The 24,882-nt window shown below is 47.6% G+C and overlaps 1 protein-coding gene across 4 annotated transcripts in view; it reads right to left on the reverse strand.

Moving 5' to 3' along the window:
* Commd1 (copper metabolism domain containing 1) overlaps nt 1-24,882 on the reverse strand; it is a 97,876-nt gene that overhangs the window by 10,967 nt on the left and 62,027 nt on the right.

Raw genomic sequence — 24,882 nt, forward strand, 5'->3', positions numbered from 1 at the left:
AGAATAGGAGTCACTTGTTTAACCAGATGGGCACTTAAATGCCCCAGAAACCTCTCATCTGCAGACCTCTCCGGCCAGGCCTGTCGGAGCATGGCTTTCCTCCCCTCCCCTGCTCGCTGACCGCCTGTCTGGGCAGACACAGGCTGAGACTCTCAGCCCACTGCCCAACTCCTCCTCTGCAGAGTTGCCGTGCGTGCGCTCTGAAGATGCTCACACAGGGCCAGCAGCTGGCACTTGTACTGAGAAGATGCTCACACAGGGCCAGCAGCTGGCACTTGTACTGAGAAGATGCTCACACAGGGCCAGCAGCTGGCACTTGTACTGACAAGCTCGTTCCTTCTTCCAGCTTACCCTCAGAGGCGGGAACGCACTGGCCTTCACTTTTCCTGGCCGATCCTATGAACTCCAGCTTATCTGGCCTGTGGCACCTCTTGTAAACCCAAATAAGACTGTCTCTGGAGTTTCCTTCTTTTAAAAAAATCTTTTGATTGGAAAAGGGGACTAGAGACCGATCAGTAGTAAAGCACTTGCTGCTCTTCACTCTTGTGGAGGACCCCGGCTTGGTTCTCAGCACACTCACGGCAGCTCACAAGTGCGTGCAACACCAGTTCCAGGGGGGACAGTGCTCTCTTCTGGCTTCCCTGGGCGTTACACACACACACACACACACACACACACACTCAGGCAAAACCCTAACACACAGAGAAAGGCTGAATTGCTTATTTTTTTTTAAAGATTTTATTTATTTTATTTATATGAGTATACTATAGGTATCTTCATACATACCAGAAGAAGGCATCAGATTCATTACAGATGGTCGTGAGCCACCATGTGGTTGCTGGGATTTGAACTCAGAACCTCTGGAAGAGCAGTCAGTGCTCTTAACCTCTGAGCCATCTCTCCAGCCCTGAATTGCTTATTTTAAAGGAAACTTATTGACACTGACACATAATTTGTCAGTTTGTGCTATGGGAAGTAAGTATTAACCTGGGCCTTGCAACCTAGAGATGGAAAATAGGACACATTAGGCTGAATAATGAACAAGGAACTGGAGTAGAACGACGCCTGGTGCTGGTCTCAGGAACCAGCTTTATGGTTACAGTTGCCTCTGAATCCAGTGATGACAATGATATCACCCACAGGCAACAGGGACCAATGCATCTGTTGCCATGGCAATTGCTGTACATTCCCAGCATCCACCTGGCTTACCTCCCACCTTAGGCAGACCCTCCTGACCTTCGCTCTCCCTTCTCTCTCTTTAACCCCTTCATCTCCATTGCCCCCTTGGCCCCTTTCCCCACAGCTCTCTCACATGGACCTGTACTGACCTGGTGCGGTCTGTTGGGACATGAGCTGCACTTCTAACACGACACCTGAGAAGTTGTGGGGAGGAAGCAGGGTAGGCGCCCTAATTTACTGAAAGACTAGATCCATTAAGAGAAGTGGACCATAGATGGGAGAACTGTCAAAGACAATGAATTCTAGTGAGAAGCTTGTGATTTTCTTTAATCCCTCTCCCTCTCCCGCATGTGTGCATGCGTGTGTGTGTGTGTGTGTGTGTGTGTGTGTACACGCGTGTGCACGCACAAATACTCATGCACTCATATCAAGGACAACCTCAGCTCTGATTGCTTATTTTGTTGGTTATATTATATTCTTTGCATTTTGGGCATGGCTACACGTTAAGCACAGAGCTCTGTGAGTCCCCCATTGAATGCTAGTTTAAGCAAACACAAAGTCAATCCTGCTGGCTCCCTGGTAGTTAAGGCTTTCAAAGCAAATGTTAAATAAATTCTACAAGGCTATTTCATGCCCATCAATTCACACACAGAATGGCCCATTGTCAGGCTGGCTGCCACTTGGCAAGAGGTTGACTGGGGAAGGCTAAGCTCAGAACAGTCTACAGGCAGAAGAAAGTCCCAGAATCCACTGCCATCGTATTTATCAAGACATGCCTCCTGTGACTGTGTTTCAACCCCAAAGTCATTTTCATTGTCTTCTGCAACACAGGATTCCAAAGCGACCAGGCTTTGATAATAGAGACGTTCCTAGAGACAAGCAGCATGGTGAACGGATGTAGGGACGATTCCCTAAGACCAACAAAACCTAGTTATTAAATTAACCAGAGTTTACTTTTCAGAGAAAATATCCTCGAGAACAAAGTTAAAGAGCCCTGTATGCATCACTAAAAAATTTACAGCTCGATATAAGGCAGTGAGGTAACGCTAAGTGGCTAAGTAAATAGCATGATCACGGCAGAATTAAGGGAGAAGTAACTTGGTGGTAATATTCATGGTGGTTTAGTCGGGGAAAGACCAGAAGTAGGAGACTGACTGAAACAAACACAGAGTGGGCGAGAGCACAGTCCATCTGCAGGTGAGGACCGGGGGCTCCACAGCCTAGGAGACCATCAAAGCCTGTTGCTATGCCTAGGCATCTTTCTCACACATGAGCAAGCAGTTCCCAGAGCCTCTGCATCTGCTCTCTGCCGTCCAGAACGCTTCTGTGGTGGTTTCCTGCTACTGCTGGGGGCACAGCCTTGTTGGAATAGGTGGAGCCTTGTTGGAGGAAGTGTCATTGGGCGGAGGGCTTTCAGGGCTCCTGGTGCTCAAGTCCTGACCCTGAGACACACAGTCTCTCCTAGCTGCAGTGGGACAAAGATACCAAACGTTTAACTCCCTCTCCAGCACCGTCTACCTGGACGCTGCCATGCTTCCCGCCATGATGATAATGGACTAAACTTCTAAAACTGTAAGCCAGCCCCAATTAGACGTTGTCCTTTAAAAAAGTTGCTGTGGTCATGGCTCACAGCAGTGAAGCCCTAACTAAGGCAACTTGCATAAAACACAAATGGTTAATGGTTACCACCTGAGCCAAACTCTCAGTTTTTACAGCTTTCTTGTACTAGTAACTCAAATTCTAAGCCTTTTATCACTTAAAAACTAAAGCTACTCAGAGGGGGGCGGGGGGGGGGGCGGCTCGAACCTATGAACCCAGCGCTTGGGAGGTAGAAGCCGAAAGATTAGGAGTCAAAGGGCAGCTACAGTCACATAGTGAGTTTGAGGTCAGAGTGGATTAACATGAGACCCTGTCCAAAAAAGCAAACAATCCAAAATTCAAAATAAAAGTTAACTCTTTTTAAGCAATGAGTCTTACACTAAGCGGTGTCACAAACACCTGTCTGGCATGTGGCTAGGCCTCCGTCGTTCATCAAACAAGCTGAGCAGAGTCGCAAAGCTGGCACAGTTTGGGAGTCACGCAGTAGGAGCACAGGGAAAGCACGGGCTGCGCACAGTAGGTTCAGGGCTGCTATAAGAAAATACTGTAGACGTGGTAATGTACACACAAAAGAGACTCGCTTCTTACAGCTCCATGAACTAGCAAGTCTGACGCTGAGGGCGTCAACCTCTGGCACCATCACATGGCGTACGGGAAAGTAAAGATTTCTTCAAAGGTAGAGCGAACTAAAATCTTTTATAAAAGGGGCTAATCCCTTCCAGAGAACGGACCCTCGAGATCTAAAACTTCTTCAGGTGCTGCTGCACTGGAGATAGGTTTCCAGTGCACGGTCTGGCCCTGCATTCACACTCAAGCCATAGCACCAGGCAGGCCACGACATGTCTGCTACAGCTAAGAGCGGGAAGTAAAGCTACCTTGAGAGCTGGTAGAGTTGATGGCCACTTACGAGTCACATCACGGAAGGCTAATTGGTGAGAAGTACACTGAATATTTGCCAAACTGGTATGCACCCCTTGATCTAAGAAAACCGCCTTGGTTTGAGAACAGTGGGATTCTTGATGGCTTCTCTTCTCAGGGAGTTCGTGTTCTTTTAAATACAATCTCATTAGAGCTGGGAGAGTGTTTGTACAGCGTGCTTGGGCCTGTGCTTGATTCCTAGTACAAGAAGAGAGTAAATATAACCTCTTCTATCAAGAAACTAAAGCTTTGGAGACTCGATGTTTGACTTTTTCCAGGAAGCTGTGATTTTATGATGATGTCCCTTGAGTAAGTCATGTTTAAATCTAATAAATCCTATTTAGTTTTAATTTCTATATAATATAATATAGTCTGTAAATTCAGCAAGGAAGGTGAAAGACAAGCAAGGTTTCAGTTTTGACCTAAATTTGAACGTGCAGCTCAGCCAAGACTATGAGAATCAAGTGATTCCTTAGTGATTTGAACAAGTCATACTGTCCTGTGGTCGGTATGGCTGCTTTCTTCCCATGACCACTTCCTGATCCCAGATCTCCCTGCAGGACTTGCAGACAGATTATTCTCCTGCAGGCAGCTTCTGACTTGTCCGTGCTGGGTTGGGCTTTCTAGCGATGGAGCTGCCTTTGAGCTAGCCGTGTTCCCATGGGAAACCCTGGTGAACGCATCCATTCGCTGAGTACATCCATTCTTGTGGTAGTGTTACTTTGGTCTGTTGGTAGTGACCCACAGGAGGTGAGCAGGGTTTGCTAGTGTTTCCTAGGAAATTTGAACACAACCAACTACCGGTCTCTAATTAGATTGAGACTTAAGATGATACAATTGGCTACTTGTAGAACATGACTTAAGAAAACACCCTCGTATTAGATTGCTGGTTTACTTATAGAAATACCTCTTTATTCAAAAGTTAACACTCGGAAGCGCAAGGCCCTGGGTTCGGTCCCCAGCTCCGAAAAAAAGAACAACAACAAAAAGTTAACACTCTAAGCAGCCAGAATCTCAACTAGGTTTGGCTCCAAGGTGTCCACTGGGAACAGTCAGCAAGCTGTCATTCTCAGCGAGGCCACCCGGGCGCTAATGCAGCCTGTGCTGTTTGTGTAAAGCCTTAAATGGCTCTGAAGCACCCTCACTGGCTAGGCACCCATCACAAATGTTTAGCTGGGCGTGAAACACACAGAATTTCCTTTAGAAATTTTTGAGCTCTGCACGGCAGCCGTACCACAGCCAGTGAAGTCCACCAAGTGCAGTTATTGCTAACTGGAAACTTTTCCCAGCAGGGAAGAAAGTCCCATGTTTTTAATCTTCTGACTTGAAAAGGTTACAGCTACAGTATAATAAACCCATGGTTCTATTAAAAACACTGTGGACCTGGAAAGATCTAGAAAGACGGACACACTTTTCATAAGCCATCCCCACCTTTGCTTTTAACTCGGGGTGAAGCTCATCTCTCATCTCTTAAAGACCACAACTGCCTCTGTAAATTGGTGTAATGGTGTTTGCCTCACCACTTCAGAGGCAGTTTGGGAATTATGAAACAATATTCTCGAAGCTCTTTGAAAGGTCTTAATTATCATCGAGCAGCACAATTATTCTGACACCAGTTTTCCTACTCAGTTTTCTAAATTTATGCTTAGAAAAAGCAACCAACACAAACAAAAAAATTAAAATATAAATCAGCTTATCTATCCTAGATATGGGCCAATCACAAACCAGAGACGGGAAAACACCCGTGCAATGAGATGCTGTCAAACAATGGCTCCTGGTAAGCAGCAGAAAACCGCTCACTGCAAAGGGTCTGAAGACAGCATAGTGTCATCATCAGATTATCCAAAAATCAAACACAACCTTCTGTTGTGTTTTGTTTTGAGGCAAAGTTTGAAGCTTACAGTCATCCTTCTGCCTCAGCTTCCTAGGTGCCAGGCTTACAGGTGCAGGTAGGTGTGAGCCACCAAGCCTGGCAACAGAGCCTCTTTGGGGAGGATGATGTGGGGGTTGAGACAGGGTCTTCCTATGTAGCCCCGGCTGGCCTCAAACTCAGGACGTAAGAACTGCCTGCCTCTGCCTCTTAAGAGCTGAGATTAAAGGTGTGGACCACCTCAATCGGCCAGAAGAGCCTCTCCCCAAACCCCAGAGGTTTAAAAAAAAAAAAAAAAAAAAGCAATGGAAAAAAAGAATGTTTTTTTCAATTATTTTTATTTTATGTCTGAGTATTTTGCCTGTGTGTGTGTCTGTATATCACTTGTGTGGCTCGGTGACTATGAAGACTAGAATCGGGCTTTGTGTCCCCTGGGGCTGGAATTAGAGACGATTCACCATGTGGGTGCTGGGAACGGAATCCAGATCATCTTGAAGAGCAACCACTGCTCTTGACTGTGTAGCCATCTCTCCAGCCCCTGAATATTTTAAAATTGAAGCCTTCTACTTCCCCAACTTATGACAATGGAAATACAGTTATCAAGGGGGAAAAAAGAACCTATAAGTCAATGTTTTATTTACATATAAATTTATATCTTTATTTTTATTGTATGGCTGTTTCACCTGCTTATGTGTCTGCTCACCATGTGTGCCCGGTCCCCGTGGAGGTCAGAAGAGGGCATCAGACCCCCTGGAACAGGAGCTTCAGGTAGGTATAAAGCCACTATTTGGGCGTTGGGAATCCAACCTGGTCCTCTGCAGGGGAAGCCTCCTCTTAACCTCTGAGCAGCCACCCAGCCCCAGAAGCCAAAGTTTTACATTTTGCTCTACTCAGGAGAAAATAGAAAGACACTAATTAATTAAAACCAAAAACAACATACTTGAGTAACTAGTCAGACTGTGCCACCCGATGGTTCTGTGACAAGTCTTCATCTTCACCTGGGAATACCTGCCATGGTCCCTCCTCCAGAGGCCACACCCTTTAAAACCCATGGAGCAAAACTTCTGTTTAAAGCATTCGTTTACAAATGTTCTTGCCAAAGAAGTTCAAAGCTGTGCTCCACTTTCCAGGACATGGGACAACGAGTGTGAGTTAAAGGACTGTCCTTGGTATGCATTGCTCTGATCAAACACTGACCAAAGGCAACCTCAGAAAGAAAAGATCTTTAGAGGCAGACAGTGAGGCAGAGGCCATGGAGGAATGGATGCTGCTTGCTGGCTGACTCCCTCAGGCTTGCTCAGCTAGCCTTTTCATACAACCCAGCTCCACCTGCAGGGATGCACCTCTCACAGCGAGTGAGTCCTCCACACTAATTAGCAATCAAGAAAATGCACCTCAGGCATACCCACAGGTAATCTGATGCAGGCACTTCTTCACTGTAAGTTAAATTAGGACACCAGTAAGAACCCTGGGTTAGACACAGAGACAGCAGGGGAGAGACAGACACAGAGACAGCAGGGGAGAGACAGACACAGAGACAGCAGGGGAGAGACAGACGCAGAGACAGGCAGAAGCAGAGACTCAGCCTATGAAGATTAGATAATTGTCATCGGGACTGGGGAGGTGGCCCAATGGCCAGGCACACTGGCTGCTCTTCCAGAGGACCCAGGTTTAACCTCCGGCACCCACAGAGGGGTGCACAGCTATCTGTAACCCAGTCCCAGGGGAGCTGGCATCCTCTTCTGTTCTCTGGGTGTGCACCATGGAGATACACACGCAGGTAAAATACCCATACATACATCACACAGAAGTATTTTAAAAGGAGGGGAACACAGTGGAGGAGCACAAGCTGAAGAGGGAAGAGGAGGGAGAGAGAGGGGAGGAGGCGGAGGAAAAAGAGGCAAAGGATGTCCTTTGTCATTGAAAAAGCTAAAGAAGGGGTTGGGGATTTAGCTCAGTGGTAGAGCACTTGCCTAGCAAGCGCAAGGCCCTGGGTTCAGTCCCCAGCTACGGAAAAAAAAAAGAAAAAAAAAAAAAGAAAAAGCTAAAGAAGAAATTGGCACAAGCTCCAACCACTGGATCAAAGCTGGCTCGCACCTGTTCTCTTTATAAAAGTCTGAGAGGATACGGTCAGGCACATTCATTTTTATATCACCTATGACTGCTTTCAGGCTACAGTGGCAGAGAATGCGTGGTCCACTGAGCTTAAATTATTTAATCCACAGTTCTTTATAGGAAACCTGTTATTCAAAACTCGCACGCACGCACGCACGCACGCACGCAATCTGCACCTTGCTTTTCCGCGTCACAGAGAATTGAAAACCTCAGCACGGGATTGGAGAGATGGCTCGGTGTTTTAGAACATGGACTGCTCTTACAGAGGACCTGGATTCTATTTCCAGGACCCACGAGGCAACTCACAACTACCGGTAAGTCCAGTTCCAGGGGACCGATTCTGGCTTCCACAGGCACCAGCCACACACACATGCATACGTGCAGGCAAAACACCTGTGAAAAGTGAAACCAGAACAGCAGCACAGCGTTTTTAAGTACATAAGCCTTTAGTGTTTGTCCTGTGCAGGGAATCCACTTCTCAACGCGCATCCTGGTGACAACTTGTCCTAAAGTGATGGAAACACTTTGAGATCCAAGGATAACTATGTTTCTCTTTCCCCCACCCCACAGAAGGGGAATTGGAGCAGCGGCATGGCACATCAGATAAGGCGTGTGTGCTGACAAGCCTGATAGCCTGAACTCAGTGCTCGAGATCTACATGAGAAGGAAAAAACTGACTCCTGCAAGTCATCCTCCGATCTCCGAGTGTGCCCCCGAGTGGCACGTACCCCCACCCACACAGAGTAAATAAATAAGAATAAAAGAGAGGGATTGGGGATTTAGCTCGCTCAGTGGTAGAGCACTTGCCTAGCAAGCGCAAGGCCCTGGGTTCGTCCCCAGCTCCGAAAAAAAAGAAAAAAAAAAAAAAAAGAGCAACGAGGTCCTGATTATTATTGCATACGAATAAATTTCAATTAGGCTACAAATTCAGTGTTAATGCAAAGGAAACAATCCAAGGGGAAAAGCCTGAGAGTAGGATGTTTTACAGGGTCTCTAACATACCAACTGTAGGAAACCTGAGATAAATGCATAGCAAGGCTGACACGTTAAATATTCACACTCCAAAGCCCCAAAATAAAATATGCACAGTCAGTGGGTGGGGGTAGCACATGCCTTTAACCCCAGGAGAGGCAGAGGCAGGTGGATCTCTGTGAGTTCAAGGCCAGAATGGTTTACAGAGAGAGTTCCAGGATAACCAGGGCAACACGGAGAAACCCTGTCTTGAAAAACAAAACACAACAGCATACTCTTTGCACTAAACTCTTGCTTTGGGGGCTAATGAGAACAGAGCACAAGTATACAAGGTTACACGCACAGGCACACAATGTTTTTCTGTGCTGTTTGCAGCAGTGCAAACCAAGAGGAAACCTGTGTGTGTGTGTGTGTGTGTGTGTGTGTGTGTGCGCGTGCGCGCACCACAACCATACAGTGTCTTCATCTGAAGAGTGGCAGTGTTGTGCTAGTCTAGAGCACTGGCAAAGCCACGGACAGACACCAGCAATACACAAAAAGTCATTGAAGACACCCAGCCAGGCTACCAAACCCTGTGAGGTTGTATTTTTATCTGAAAGGAAAATGACAGGAAAAAAAAATAACATTACTGGTAAGACTCGGAAATCTCATCAACGTTTTGTATGTTTTTATAATTTTCACTCTTTTAAAAAAATAAAGCATGGATTTTTTTTTTTTTTTTTTTTGGAAATTTTGAAGGAGAGTCTAATAAATAACATTGACTTAAGATGGGAATTCTTCAACTTCCGGTGGCCGTGTAAAGAGAACCGCAGTAATAAACCGCCACTAGGAACAGAACGGCGACTAAGGCGTCCCCTGTCTTTCCGCCCTGGCGCTCTTGGTGGGTTTTCCTGAGCTGGAGGTTGAACCAGGACCCTGTTTATGGTAACCGTGCACTGCCACTGCGCTATCCTCTCAGTTTCCTGTGCTGCTGCTCTGATGAAATGGCCTCCGAAAGCACTTAAGGAAAGAAGGGTTTATTTCTGGTCACAGTTCAAAGGTACCGAGTCTGTGACGGTCTGGATGGAAATGGCCCCTGTAGATCGGTGAGAGGCATTACAGGAGGAGTGGCCTTGTGGGGTAGTGCTCGGTGGAGGGAGTAGGGGGCTCTGAGGTTTCAGAAACTCTGTTTCTTCCTCTGCCTGCTGATCTAGACCCCTCGGCTACCTCTCCAGCACCATGTCTGCCTACATCCCACCATACTAACAATGGACTAAACTTCTGAACTGCAAGCCAGCCCGAATTCAGTGTTTCCTTACAAGAGTTGCTGTGGTATTCATTCACCCTGGACCTGTGGTAGAAACCCTTGGTCATTTTACCTTGACGCTTTGAGTCAGTAATTACGACCAGTAATTTCAGTAAGGTTAACTATGGATAAAAGACCTGCACTCCAAAACAAAACAAAAAAACCCCAAAGCGTTGGGTGGTCATGGCGTCTCTTCACAATAGAAACAGTTGGTACCTGTAACTGGGCTATTGCTGTGATAGGCCTGATTGTAGTTCCATTTTTTCACTTCTGCACACCAAGCAGAGAAGAGCCAAGTTCTGAAATGCAAGTCTTCCCTTGGGGTGTCCAGACGGCCATGCGCATGGGGCAGGAAAGGATGGAAGCGAAGGGTTAAGTTAGCGGATCCCAGGGCTGCAGTAGATAGGGGTTGGGGCTGGGCTGGGGGCCACAGGAGGGGATGAGTTCTCCTTCAGAGACCTGAGTGGTGCTGCTCTCATAGAAAACTGCTCTTTTAAGACTATGCTCCACAACACAGCTTGTCTTGTTCGGTTGGTTTCAACAGGGACTATATAAATAAAAGGACGTTAGGAAGGGGTTCTTCTTAGGGTGACGTTCCATTGGCTGAGGTGCAAGGTTCTGGGGATACCTCACGGAGAGGTGCTCCAGAGAGTTGAACCTGTAATCCCACCAAGTGACATGCCGCAGGCAGAGTGTGGGGTTGGGTTCCCCAGATAAAGTAGAGAAGAGGAAGCCCCGCCGGAAGGGAGTCCTCCATTTTGCATGGAGTGCGGGGGAGCTGTCCGAACATGGTGGACTTCCACCTTAAGTAGAGGATTTCCCAGCACCTGATCATGGTTTTGTTTGGAGGAATGTGGACTCTGGAACTCTGGATTGGGACAGTAGTGGAATGGTTTTACCGGGGCTTAATGGGCCATCCTAGTAGGAGCATGGGAGACAGTGGTGCTGCGGGAGATTGAAACTCAGGGAGCCCAGCTCTCTAGAGACCATTCTTGTGATATTTCAGTGAAGACTGGGGTTGCTTGCTGCCCCTGTCCAGAACTCTGCCTGAGGTTAACCTGAAGAGCTCTGGATTGACAGCATGGCAGAGGACATTTCCTAAGGACCCAGCATGGAGTGTTGGTGTGAATGGCAGTGCCCTGCAGAGCTATACTGATGAGGGGCAGACGAGGAAGGGAATATGAAACGTACAGCTGGAGAAGAGAAGGAGAGGCAGGAGGTGTGAAAAGAAGAGCCGGACGCTGAGAGGAATAAAGGAGTGGCGGTCTCAGGGCGAGACGCCAGCCAGCCAAGCTTCCTACTTATGAAAGGAATTAAAGAAAGGTGTAGGGCCAGTTGTGGTGGCATGCACCTCGAATCCCAGCACTCAGGAGACAGAGACAGCAGATTTCAGAGTTTACAGCTAGCCTGGTTTTACAGAGCAAGCTCCAGGACAGCCAACCTTATAGTGAAGGAGACCATGGAAAACACAATGCTGACAAAAATGTATTCAAACAAGGAGGCCATGGTCCAGCCCCGGCAGGCAGCAAAACCAGGCAGCTTTGGCCATGTGGTTCTGAGTTTAGAATCAAGAATACAAGAAAGGGGCTATGGATTCTCCCTCTGCAGCAAAGGAAAGCCCCTGAAGACAGGAATGTGTCAGGGCTGTCCCTGCTCGGAGAGGACCTAGAGAGGTCATTTCATGAGAACTCTCAGCTCCTCTCCAGCACCATGTCTGCCTGCAGGGCACCATTTTCCCACCCTGACCAAAAAAATGGACTAAACCTCTAAACTGTAAGCCAGTCCCAATTAAATGTTTTCCTTTATAAGACTTACCTGGTCATGGTGTCTTTTCATAGCAATAGAAATCTTAATTAAAACAGTGCCCATCACTGTTGTAGGGAGGTTGTCCCAGTAAACCTTCCTATTGTCATAAACACCATGGCCAAAAATAACTTGGAGAGAAGGGAAGGTTTATTTCAGCTTATACTTGCAGGTCACCATCCGTCACCAAGAGAGGTAAAGTCAGGAACCGAAAGCAGGAGCTTGAAGGACAAGCCATGGGGGAATGTGCTGCTCCCTGGTTTGCTCCCTCTGGCCTGCACTCAGCCAGTTTTCTTATATAACCCAAGGGTGGGACCACCCTCATGACCACCCTCATGAGCTGGACACTTACTAACATCAACTAGCAATTAAGAAAGTGCCTCACAGCCATGCCCCTAAGCCAAGCTGATAGATGCAACTCTCCAACTGAGGTTTCCTTTCCCTTGGAACGGCAACCAAGAGTAAGCACCACAGAAGTCAAGGTGGGCAGAAGCAAAGCTATGAGCGCATCTCACCCGCCGTGAGGAGACGGAGAGCAACGCCTGCTGCCCAGCTGGTTTCTCCACTTACACAGGCCAGGATTCCAGCCAGGGAATGGTGTGACCCAGAATGAGTGGGTCTTCCCATCTTAATTAACTAAATCAAGATAATCCCAGAGGCCTACTCCCAGCAGATTCTTGGTTCTGCCAAGACGACAATTAACACTAGCCTTCTGAATGCTTACCCTAGCATCCTCGTTGGACATTTTTTGGAAGTATATCATTCTATTTAAAGATTCATTACTCAATTAACACATTAAAAACATTTGTAGTGTGATTCCTTCAAACAACATTTCAATTAAATACATTGTTTTGCCATAATGCATCCATTGAGGAAAAAAGATATTGTTTATGTATTAAATCTGACCTTAGTGCTCCTAGATCTATGTTTGAAGACTGTTAGGTCCAAAGTATCCCAAAATGGCAGTGCTGTGGGCAATGTCCTAGTGACTGACTGACCTCTGCTCAGGCTGTGCTGCATCTGGGTAGACAGAAGGACTCTTAGTGGATAAACAAAACCTAAACTCAGAATTCCTCACAAATCTCGTGAGGTGGGTTTCGGTCAGGAAAGGCCATAACTCCCCCTATTCTCCCCTTCAACCAACTTCCTCCAGCAAACAAGACTATAGCAGATCTGAGTCCCCATTCTGGTTCCCAGGCTGTTCAGGCTCCCAACCCCTCCCCCCACCTACCCTTTGAAATGCTACCTTAAAACTGGCAAGGTTTCTCCGGGTTTTTGCTCTTTGCTGTCTGTCAGAAACAGCCTGGCAATTTGAATCTCCAATAAACCTTTCTTCTACCCACAGCGAGGCCTAGTTTGGTGGTTTCACTGTACCCCTCCTTACAGATTTGAAACTCCAGGTACAGCAGGTAAGCTATAAGAACAAGCAGCAAGAATAAACATTCTTAAATGTACTGTTTGCTCTTTCTGCTAATCTGAGTATTATTTGCTGACTTTTACAAAGACAATGAAAACTCGGTGTGGTAATGTGCTTGTACATGGGAGGCAAGGCAGGAGGACTGACTGAGTCTAGGAGTTCAAACCTAGATGTGGGTGTGGTATGCCTGCCTTTAATCCCGGCACTCAGAATCCCTGGGAGTTCGAAGCTAGCTTGGTCTACACAGCAAGATCTTGACCAATAGGAGCTACAGAATGAGACCCTTTCTCAAAACAGACTAAATGACAACAGAAAGACCAAACCAAATGGTCAAAACTAGCCTGGGCTACTTAATGAGACCCAGCCTTGAAAAATGATAGAGAGGAAGGGAGGGAGGAAGGATGGACAGAAGGACGTTTTCCTGAGTTCATTTTCCTTACTGCTTTTCTCCTCTGAAATGGCATCTTTGTCTTTTAGTCTCAGTCTTTCAGAGCACTAGAGTGACTCTTCCTTCCCACCTGTGACAGACGTGCACACACAAGCAGACACAATGAACGAAAGATGGCTGAGTGCTTCCCGTAGGCCTGGCAGAAGTGTGTCACTTCTCTGCCACTGCCAGCTCTCGCTGCTTCTCACTGCTTAGCAATCTCCAGAGTTTGGGCTTCCAAATGTCAAAACCTGTGACCTTCTCCTGAGATTTAGTACATGATTTTTGATCTTGTCATAAAATAACTGCCATTAAGCAAGAGGAAATAGGACCTTTGACTAAATGTTGCCAGTTTTGATTAGTTCTAGAGAACTGCTGTTCCTTAACGAGAGAGAGAACCTCAGGTCTCAGTAGAGGACCTCGAGGACTCATGCCATAAATTTTCACTCTTCTTCTATGGCCCCTTGGCTATGCAACTTCTGAGCTGTGGGAAGGAAGAGCATCTGAACCATTTCCTGCTGCCTGGCTTATCTTCCTATGAGTTATAGGGCACTGCTAACCAACCACCAGAGCAGAACACAGAGTGACAGTCATTTCCACAGAAGGAGACAGATCTGAAGGGAATAACTATATTCTCCAGGAAAGGAACTCTTAAGACTTTTACATTTTGCGTGTATCACTGGTTTTCCTGAGTGAAGATGTGTGCACCATGTTTGTGCTAGGGGCCTGCAGAAGAGAGAAGAGGTCCTTGGACCCCTAGAACTGGAGTCAGAGTATTGTGAACCAGCATGGGGACGTCAGGAACCAAGCTTGGGTCCTCAGCAAGAGCGGCCAACGCTCTTAGCCACCGAGCTGGCTCTCCAGACATGGAGAGTGAATTACTTGGGGTGCTTTCTTAATGACTTTTGGAAAGATTATATCTTGTATGAAGTGTTGGGCTTTAACTGAACTCCAGAGCAATGACAGCAGTGGAAGAAAATATACAAGAGCTGAGTAAATTGTGCGACAGCTTCCTGAGGGTCCTTCCAACTGAGACGACAGCTTCTGAGGACAGGATGTCCTCGGTGTAAGCAAGGGCTTGGTGAGACCACCTAACCGGATCACCAGTGAGTAGGAAGAAAGCAGAAAGGTCCCCTGGGGATCCACTGCTGAGGCGGCGGGCAGGCAGCGAGGATCCATCAGCAGGGTGAGGGTGGGTGGGGCTGATGGAGGCTGTTAGTCTGACCATGGTGGGGTGGGGTGGGGTGGGTTAAGGGTAGTTTGTGGTAAACAGAAGCCCAGAAACCTCGAGATCCTGAGGAGTGCTGAATTTAGACTTCTATTTAGGACACTGTGACCAGCACTGTGGTGTTGGGGGCCTATTTTGGATCTAACGCCGGGGGAGGTTAAATAATGCATTGAAGCTCAAGTAACAGCTCAGGCTGGAGAGATGGCTCAGTGGTTAAGAGCACTGACTGCTCTTCCAGAGTCCTGAGTTCAAATCCCAGCAACCACATGGTGGCTCACAGCCATCTGTAATGGGATCCAGTGCTACCTTCCGGTGTGTCTGAAGACAGCTACAGTGTACTCACGTACATAAAATAAATAAATAGATCTTAAAAAAGAAAAGAAAAGAAAGAAGTAATAGTTCCAGGAAGGCCTGGAACGGACTGAATTTACTAGGCCCCTCGCTCCCCAAGAGTAAACAGCAAAGCCTGCTGAGAGTCACTCAGCCCATCTCCTCAAAAGAATCAGAGACAAACTCAGCCGGAGCAAAGGCCAGTCACGCCGCCTGGAACAGAGCCAAGCCAAATCGCACACAAGAAGAGAAGACCAACAACCTGCTAGGTGAGGCTGCCGGGCGAGGCGAGGCCACCTGAGCACAGGAGAGGACAGCTACAGCTTGTTGGCTACTCCATACAGGCTGTGGTGAGCTCCAGCTTCCATGAGCTGCTGTCACTCATGAGGGGCGGGCTTTGGTGATGTCTTTGAGTCATTTCTGCTCCCAGAAGTAACTCCTTACCTATATTTCCGTAGGTAATCCCAATAAAACTCATTAGTTTGCCAAATTGGACTTGGATGGTATTCACGCTCCAGATGATCTGCTGGGAGCCCCACCTCTACTCTCTACTCTGAGTGAGTAGACATATTGGCTCACATCTCCCCCAGGAAAGTCTGTCACACAAGTAAAAATCTACGCAACCGTTTAAAATGCTGGGACAGGGCTGGGACAGGGCTGGGACAGGGCTGGGACAGGGCTGGGGACGTGGCTGGGTTTGTACAGTGCTTGCTTACCTAGAGTTTAAAATGCTGGGACAGGGCTGGGACAGGGCTGGGGACATGGCTGGGTTTGTACAGTGCTTGCTTACCTAGAGTTTCAGCACCACCCACGTACACCATGTTCATGCCTATAACCCCAAACCTCAGAGGTGGAGAGCGGAGAATCAGGAGTTCATGTGCATAATCCTTGGCTACATGGGAGTTTGAAACTGACCTGAGCCATATGAGACCCCCATTCCCTCCACGAGACAGTTGGGACAGGGGAACAAAGCATAAAATGTTGGAACAAGCTCCCTATTTGGCAATTTTGATGCCTTAACACTGACAGCAGTGACTCATTCTTGCTCAAAGCAAGAGATTTCACTCGGGATTCTAAAGTCAACCTGTTCTCACTGATTGGGCCTTTTGCTAAAGTAAGGCCGAGGCTTACAGATCCTTGTTCAGCTTTGAAAAACAGCAATCACCCTTGAAGACAGAAACAAACAAACAAACAAACAAACAAACAAAAAAATGGCGGGGCTGGGGCTGGAAGCAGGCCACAAGGAGGCAGCTGCCCCCCCTCCTCTTTGCTCCCTTGCCCTCTTCTAACAGAATTCATATGTAGATTTACCACAGACAAGGAAATACTTAGATAATAAGCAAGCATGTGTGTATTACTTAGGGGTTGTCGACCTTTATCTCAAAGTCAAACCCCTGAAGTCTGCCCCTCACCCACCCTGGTGGAGAAAACTCGCAGAGGCCCTGGCAGAGTAGCAGCCTTGCCAGGGTCCCTGGGTGATGGTCCACGTTGACTGACTGGATTTAGAATCACCACGGAAACACAACTCTGGGCATGACTGTGAGGCACTTTCTAGATCCCATTTATCGAAGTGGGAGGGTCTACCCTAAATGTGGCTAGTACCATTTCATGGGGAGCAGGAGGAGCAGGCTGAATTTTAAAAAGTGAGCTGATAACTTGTGCCGGCTAGTTTTATGTCAGCTTTACACAGCTAGAGTCATTGAGAGGGGAACTCTCAATTGAAGAAAATGTCCCCTGAGACTGGACAGTGGACAAGTTCTGTAGGACATTTTTTACCTTAGTGATTGGTGGGGAGGGCACAGACCGTTGCGGTGGGGCCATTCCTGGGCTCATGGCCCAGGATACTCAAGGCAAGCAGGCTGGGGACGCCTCGGGGAGCCAGCCAGGCAGGAAGCCCCGCCCCACACGCACACTTCCAACCCTGTGCGTGACCTTTGTTTAGGTTCTTGCTGCCTTGACTTCTCTTCATGAGGGACTACGATCGGAACATGAGAGATGAAATAAACCCTTGCTCCCCCGGTTGCTTTTGGTCGTGGCGTTTGATCCGGCGGCAGGAACCTAAGACAGTGAGGATCGCGCGCTCTGCTTTCCCAGTGCAGACGCAACGCACCCGGCTGTTCCGACCACTGAGGATCTCCTTGCAGTGATGAGCTGTGAGCCAAACTTTCCCATCCTGAACTTCCTTCTGTCTGCTATCCTGCCACAGAACAAGACAGTCACCAATACACTGAGGAATTCAAGGCTAATTAGAGAAAATTTGACTTTGACAAACTACCCTGATCTTGGAGCAGCAGCCTGATTTGTAGCACTAGGGCACTCAGGGATGACTCTTCCCACCAGGCTCCTTGCTCCCGTGGAGCCCCTAACCTCCCTGCAGGAAATCCTGAGAGACTCAATGTGTGCTCCTGACACAGCAAGACCACATCAAGAACCCTAGCCTCAAGACACATGCAAAAAAAAATGGCAAACCCCATCCTGCCCTAGCTCAGAAAAGTCCTAAAGCCTTCTGAAGGGTCTGAGTACGGGAAGTGAAGGTGTCTGCAGAAAATGCCCCCAATAGCTCCCCAGATCCTGTATCTATGGCCCAAAGACTTCTCCTCTGAAGAGACTGCTCCTACCACCATGAGCTAAACCTGTCCCCTCGATCCAGATGTACACTATAAACCTTCCTTGTTTATGTTAGACCCACCTCCCTTTCTAACTCTATAATAAAACAGAATTTCTGGGATACTGCTTCTCCATCAGAGAGCTCTGTCTACCTACTCCCAGCTTGTCTGTATGTCTGTCTTTGATTTCCTCGCCCCCCTCCCTCTCCCCCTGTACAGGCTGCAACAGCGCCCTTAGTGTATCCAGATGGCAAACTGATAACGGAAAAGAGGCATGTCATACTGGAACCGGCTGGAACCAGCTCTTGCAGCTCACTTGACTTTCTACCTTTCCAGCACAAACTGGAAGCCAATGATCCAGATATACAAAACTGAAACAAGTGCCTTTCTGTGATCAGAGTATTTTAAAGCTTTCAAGGGGAGAACTCTTTTTTGGGTTGAATAGGAACAGCCCCCAAAGTGTTTGAACAGCAGGCCCACTGGGATGGCACTATTAGAAGTGTGGCCTTCGGTCCCCAACTCCGGAAAAAAAGAAAAGAAAAAAAAAAAAGTGTGGCCTTGCTAGAGGAAGCGTGTCACTATGGGGGTGGGTTTCGAGGGCTCATGCTCAAGCTTCCCTCAGCGCAGCACCCAGTCTCCTGCTGCTGCTTGTAGATCAAGATGTAGAATTCTCAGCTCCTTCTCCAACACCATGTCTGCCTGCACACTGCTAAGACGTAGCCATCTTCCTGCTAAGTTTACTCATTATTCATTCCTTACTTCTCCAAAGAAATTTCTCTCCGTGCAGTCAGCACTCTCAGCTCCTGGGTTCCTCTGACAGCTTTCTTTTCACTGTGACTGACTAACTTAGATCCAATCTGTTTTCCAGAGTCCAACTGCAAGGAAAATGAAATGGCACTCTGTCCACAGGCATGCACTCAAGCACATGGGACAGAAAGAAGAATTAAGACATATACTCTGCCTTTCAAGGTTACAATCAGCCAGACCCGTCACATAACTGTAACCCCAGCACTGGGAGCAAATGCAGAGGATACTGCTTGAGTTTGAAACTAGTCTGCATTTATAAAGCAAACCCAGTCGAACCTGAACTATATTGAGGACTGAACAAGACTGAAGGATGTAGATTAGCTATGGAAGGCTTGCTTGGCACCTCAAGGTCCTGAATTCAATCCTCAGAACTGGGAGGGTGGGGGGAGCCAGTGTATTCAGTGTATTTCTCTTCCAACACTGAAGTCCTATGACCTGTTCTTTTCTCTCTGCTGTGATGGCCACTGCCCGACGCTCAGCCTACACTGTCTACCATCGTCTAAATGCTAACCTCTCAGAGAGGTGCTTGCCACTCCTTTCCTTCAAATATAAATGTGTACAAGTCACTTGCTAAGATCACACTGGCCATAATTATTTCAATTCTTCCCTTAATAATCCACACCCTGCCATTCAGATAAGGTCTAACAACCAACTTTGTTTTGTTTTAAGACAGGCCATGTTGGTCTTAAATTCCTACGCTTCCTGCCCCACCTTCCAAGTGCTGGGACTACAGGCACACACTGCCATATCTACTTTTAGTCTGACAACTTGTTCACTCCCACCTGCCTGTTAAGGTCCCTCAGATTCCCTACAGAAACCCCACCAACAAACAACGTGATGCTCTTGGCGCGTGCCCGCTCTCTGGGTCCTCTTCTGTGCTCTCAGTACTTTGTCATCTGACCCCCATATACCATGTGTACCCGATCTGCAATGCTTGGACCAAAGGCATCCTCAGTTATGCAATCCTCTCAGCTGCCAATGCTGTCCTCTTCCTCAGTCTGGTCCCCATCGCTGCTCTATCCGCCCATTTCTGTGGAACCATCTCTTCCCATTAAAGGCTATCACCCCGGGATCACTGACGCACTGACGCAAGGAAGAGTTTGTCAAAGCCAGAGTCAGAGACAGCAGGAGAAGTGGAATTCACTCCTCAGTCCCTAAACGACTGAGACGTGGGAGACAGACGACCACGACCACACGACCACAGCAGCACGACCACGGCTGCACGAGGTGCTTTCCTCACTGCTGTGACCCTGATACCTGAGCAGCAGCAGCTGGGAGGAGGAGTTGACTCGGCTCAGGGTGCAGGAGACACAGCCCACCCTGAAGCAGAAGCAGGGCCGGAGCTGGTGCTCAAGCAGCTGTGCCTGTTCCCGTCTCACAGGTCAGGGGCAGAGGGCAGTGCTGGGGCTCAGTGGGCTTTGCCCCTTTCCTTCTTCATTCAGTTTAGAACCATAGACCATAACTGAAATTTCTACCCTATTCCCCATAATTCTGCAAACAACCTCATAAACACACTTGAAGCCCTGTTTCACTAACGCCCTATTTCTTTCTTATCCTTTCCCTTTTCTTAAACGACAGGATCTCATATAACTCAAGCTGGCTTTGAACTCATCCTGTAGCCAAGGATGACTCTGAACCTCTGATCTTTCTGCCTTTACCTCTTGAATATTGGTACTACAAGTCTGCCCCATCACTCAGTTCATGTGGTACCGGAGACCAAACCCAGTGTAGGGAGGAGAGGACCAAGTGAAGTCTCAAGGAAATGTGTGCTGTTGATATGAGCATGGCCATGTTGATGACTGTGGCCTCTGACTCATGGGAACACGGCAAAGCCATGTACGTATGCATGCACACACATGTATGTATGCACAAGCACGCGCGCGCGCACACACACACACAGAGACAGAGAGAGACAGACAGACAGACAGACACCAGGCTGAAGCTCAGGAGGAAGATGGAAATGTCTTCCCTCTGGCACAGTCGTGGATGCTGATAATGTGTGCAGAAGATGTACACTCTGGCCCCTCTACCCCGGGATATTACGGTCTGAAGATGGCTCCCCTTCAGAGACAGCTCCTGCTGAGATTAGCTAAACCCGCCCCTTGATGCAGATGTACACCATAAACTCTGCCTGTGTTGATCTGGACGTAATAAGCTTGCCTCCTTCCTCAATGTATACAAAAACCTCGTCCTCTACTTAACATGCAGTAAACATGCTGAGCTTCCTGGATGCAGAGGGTTCTCCAGCACAGACCACCAGATCTCAGCACTTTGTCTGTTGTCCATCTGTCCCGTTTTTTCTCCATTCTCTCACAGTCGCAGTTGGGTGTGGCCCAGGTGCCGTCCATGCTGGTGGGCAGCATCCGGCTTTGGTACAAGACAGGCAGGCACGCACTCTACCAACTGCTACAACTCTAGCCCTGCCCCCCCCCCAACACTTCTCAATCCAATTAAATTAACAGCACTGAAGATCACAAGGTCTCTTTTCACTCCCTTTATAATGGCTTTTCCTTGTGGAATTAGAAAGGTAAGTTTCAGAGAATTTTAGCAAGAATAGTCACTGTGAGTCCGAGAGACCATCCAGTTATCAGAACTTGTAAACCATGGTCTTGGTGTGAGACGACGCACAGTTCGTATGAATCAGACATTGATAACTTTACTGCCTCGTTTCACTTCAGCGGACTTCTGTTGCACTAATGCAGGGGGAGGAAGCTATACTAGACATCTACACATGCACTCTGGGTACCTGAAAATTCAGCTCTCAGATGGACATGCACACAGAGTCCTGGCGACAGGTAAGCAGACCTATCTATCACCAGTGAAAAGAAGGAGGTTTGGCCCCACGGTGGTGGTGCATGCCAGGAACCTACACACCGGGAGTCTGCGGGCAGCCTAGGCTCCATCCGTACAGAGTAAGTACCAGGCCAGGCTGGGATACACAGTGAGACCCTGACTGAACACAATAAAGAGGCAGTAAATTTAGTTCTCAGTTTTATTATGAAGCTTTGGAAAATCCACTCGGAAAACTCATTTATCAGGTTTCATTTTCTTCAGACTCAAAATCAAAGTTAAAATAATAACTTCAGATGATTACATAAAGATGGACTGAGGCTTGTCCACCCTACTCTAGACTTTAACAATTTTTGTTTTGTTTTGGAGGGAGTTGTTGTTTGAGTTTGATTTAGGGGTGTGTGTGTGTGTGGTGTGTTAGGTCCCATGTATCTCAGGCTGGTCTTGAATTCACTACATTGCCAAAGATGGCTTCAGCCTTGTGATCCTCCTGTGCTGAGCACAGCCGTGCTGTACCCATGCTGTACTCATGCTGTCCCCATGCTGTACTCATGCTGTCCCCATGCTGTACTCATGCTGTACCCATGCTGTACTCATGCTGTACCCATGCTGTACTCATGCTGTCCCCATGCTGTACTCATGCTGTCCCCATGCTGTACTCATGCTGTCCCCATGCTGTCCCCATGCTGTACTCATGCTGTACTCATGCTGTCCTCATGCTGTACCCATGCTGTACTCATGCTGTACTCATGCTGTCCTCATGCTGTACCCATGCTGTACCCATGCTGTCCTCATGCTGTCCCCATGCTGTACTCCGGTACCACATGGACTGTACTCAGGGGCTGGCCTTTCTGGTGCTGTAGACTCACTGGTTCCCCAGGCTGTACTGGGTAGACCGCTCCTTCCATCTGTCTGTCTTGTGTGCACACGTCTCAACACTCAAGTAGAGATGAGAGGGCAGGACTGGAGATAACTCAGTTCTTCCCTTCTACCATGCTGCTGGGGGCCTTTGCTCACTGAGACATCCTGCCAGCCCTAGTAACATAGCTCCACATCGCTGAGGTTCAATTGGGAATTATCTTTCCCAGAGTCCGGAAGGCCTACTGCCATGGCCTGCAGGCAAGGAACACAACCACCAAGGCTCCGCCCTCCAGGCACCAGTGGGATCCGTTGCCCTTTAGTCACCCAGCCTGGCCCATGCAGGCTGCGCTCTTCGCAGTGCAGCACTTGTCGCTGCCATCATCCGAGAACTTTGGGCTCCAGGGCCTTCAGCCTCTGAATGAGGGTTCACACTAGTACCTCTCCAGGGTACAGCCAGGCGCTCAACCTCAGGTTAGAGCTGCAGTACCGGCTTTCATCCTAAGCAGCTAGTAGTTGCTGCCGCTCTCTGACTTGTAGGTGTGCACTGTTGGACGATCCAGCCTCTGCTTGTGGAACCCAGGCTAGTAAATCCCCTTTTATAACCATCCATACTATTGGTTCTGTCCTTCTTTTTTAAGATTTATTTATTTCATGTCATGTGGGTACACTGTCGCTGTCTTCAGACACACGAGAATAGGGCATTGGATGACAGATGGTTGTGAGCCACCACGTGGTTGCTGGGAATTGAACTCAGGACCTCTGGAAGAGCAGTCAGTGCTCCTAACCACTGAGCCATCTCTTCAGTCCTTGGTTCTGTTCTTATAGAGAATCCTGATGTTTACTGCAGGTTTGCAAGTAAAGATAATCATTTTCAGTTGGTAAATATATATCTATGAGTAGAATTATTGAGTCATAAAGTGTGTATTTAGCTCCATAAGCTTACTGCCATAGTCTGTAGGCTGAGAAATACAACCAACGAAGGTTTGCCCTTCAGACTTGGTGCTGCCCTTGCCCCCCAATTCCCATACTTGAGAGACTTGGGAGGTAGACGTAGCAGGATCAGGAGTTTAAGGCTAGCGTGGGCTACAAAGACTGCCTAAGAGAGAGGAAGAGGCTCCAAGTCATTTTTGAAACTCCTGCAGGTCTGAGTTCCCCAGCTCGGCGTCTTCATCAGCACCAGGAGGATCAAAGTCGATGGCGCCACGCTAATGGGTAGGTGGTGCCATTGCCTAGGCCTGGTGCTGTTGAGGATCTGTGCTTTCATTCACGCTTCTTCCTTGCTAAGCTCTGAATCACTGCCCGTTTCTCCCTTTGCTTGCTATTATTGGATTCTAACTGCTCCTTACGCAGTCTAAATATAAATAATTTATTAGCACATCCTCTGCAAATACTTTCTCCCCGTCTTTGGCTTTTTTTTTCTAATCCCCATAACGCATAGAGAGTGGATGTTTTCACTCTGCTGACTCTGTTTCTCATCTTCCCTGTGTTGCTGCTCTAGGAGGATCTGAGAAAGCACGTCTTTCCACTAGCAAAAAGCACACTTTTTATGAAAGTAAGAGTTCCATTTCTTCTTTCATGGCTCGTCTCTCTCTCTCTCTCACACACACACACACACACACACACACACACACACACACACACACCCCGCACCTATTTCTTTTTTTGCTCTGTCAGAGACACCATTAAGAGAAGGAGAGGACGGGGGTTGGGGATTTAGCTCAGTGGCAGAGCACTTGCCTAGCAAGCACAAGGCCCTGGGTTCAGTCCCCAGCTCCGAAGAAAAAAAAAAAAAAGAAAAAAAAAAAAAAAAAAAAAAAAAAAAAAAAAAAAAAAAAAAAAAAAGAGAGAAGGAGAGGACAAGCCCAGAAACTGGGTAAACATTTAGGAGGCGTCATAATTTACGACCACTTTGAACTGGCTGTTTTATGTGGTAAATGTTCATTTTCTTGCTATCACACACATGGATAGCAAATTGTCTCACCTCCACTTCTTGAAAAGAATGACCATTTTCCATTGAGTCGTCTTTGTGGAAAATCAATTGACCATGCATTCGTGGATTCAATTTTATATTCTAACCTCTCCCTTCCCCCTCCCCTCCCTCCCTCCTCCCTTTCTTTCTCCTTTTAATTTTCATATTACATTTACTTATCTGTGTGTGGAGCACCCTACAGTACATGGGAGTCGGAAGACAACTTTCGAGTGTCAGGGTCACTGAGCGGGACTCAGAGAACTCAGGCCCTCAGACCTGGCAGCAGGTGCCTTCATCTGCTAAGACATCTTGATGGCCTTCTTCTTTACTGAAACAGGGTATCAGGCCAGCCTTGAACTCACTGTGTAGTCTAGGTTTTCCTGAACTCACAGCAATGACTGTAAGCATCAGATACAGAGACTGCAGACAGGCATGGGCCACCATGCATAGCATTATGTGCTATATATGGACCCAGCTGTTTATCCTGTCTCGTTAACTGGATCATGATGCCTCTGGTATGGTGACACACCGTTGGTATATTTCTTCACTAACTAGGATTTGAGAAAATAATCAACAATCTACTTATCATTCTCTCCCCCACACACATGATACATATGCTTATGTATGGGTATTGTATACAAAATATTACTGTTAGACTCCAGATCTTTCAGATGCTGCTCCAAAGGGTCTTACCGATGTGACCACA

This window comes from Rattus norvegicus, chromosome 14 (assembly GCF_021556685.1).
Source record: "Rattus norvegicus strain SHRSP/BbbUtx chromosome 14, alternate assembly SHRSP_T2T, whole genome shotgun sequence".
In the NCBI taxonomy this organism is placed as follows: Eukaryota; Metazoa; Chordata; class Mammalia; order Rodentia; family Muridae; genus Rattus; species Rattus norvegicus.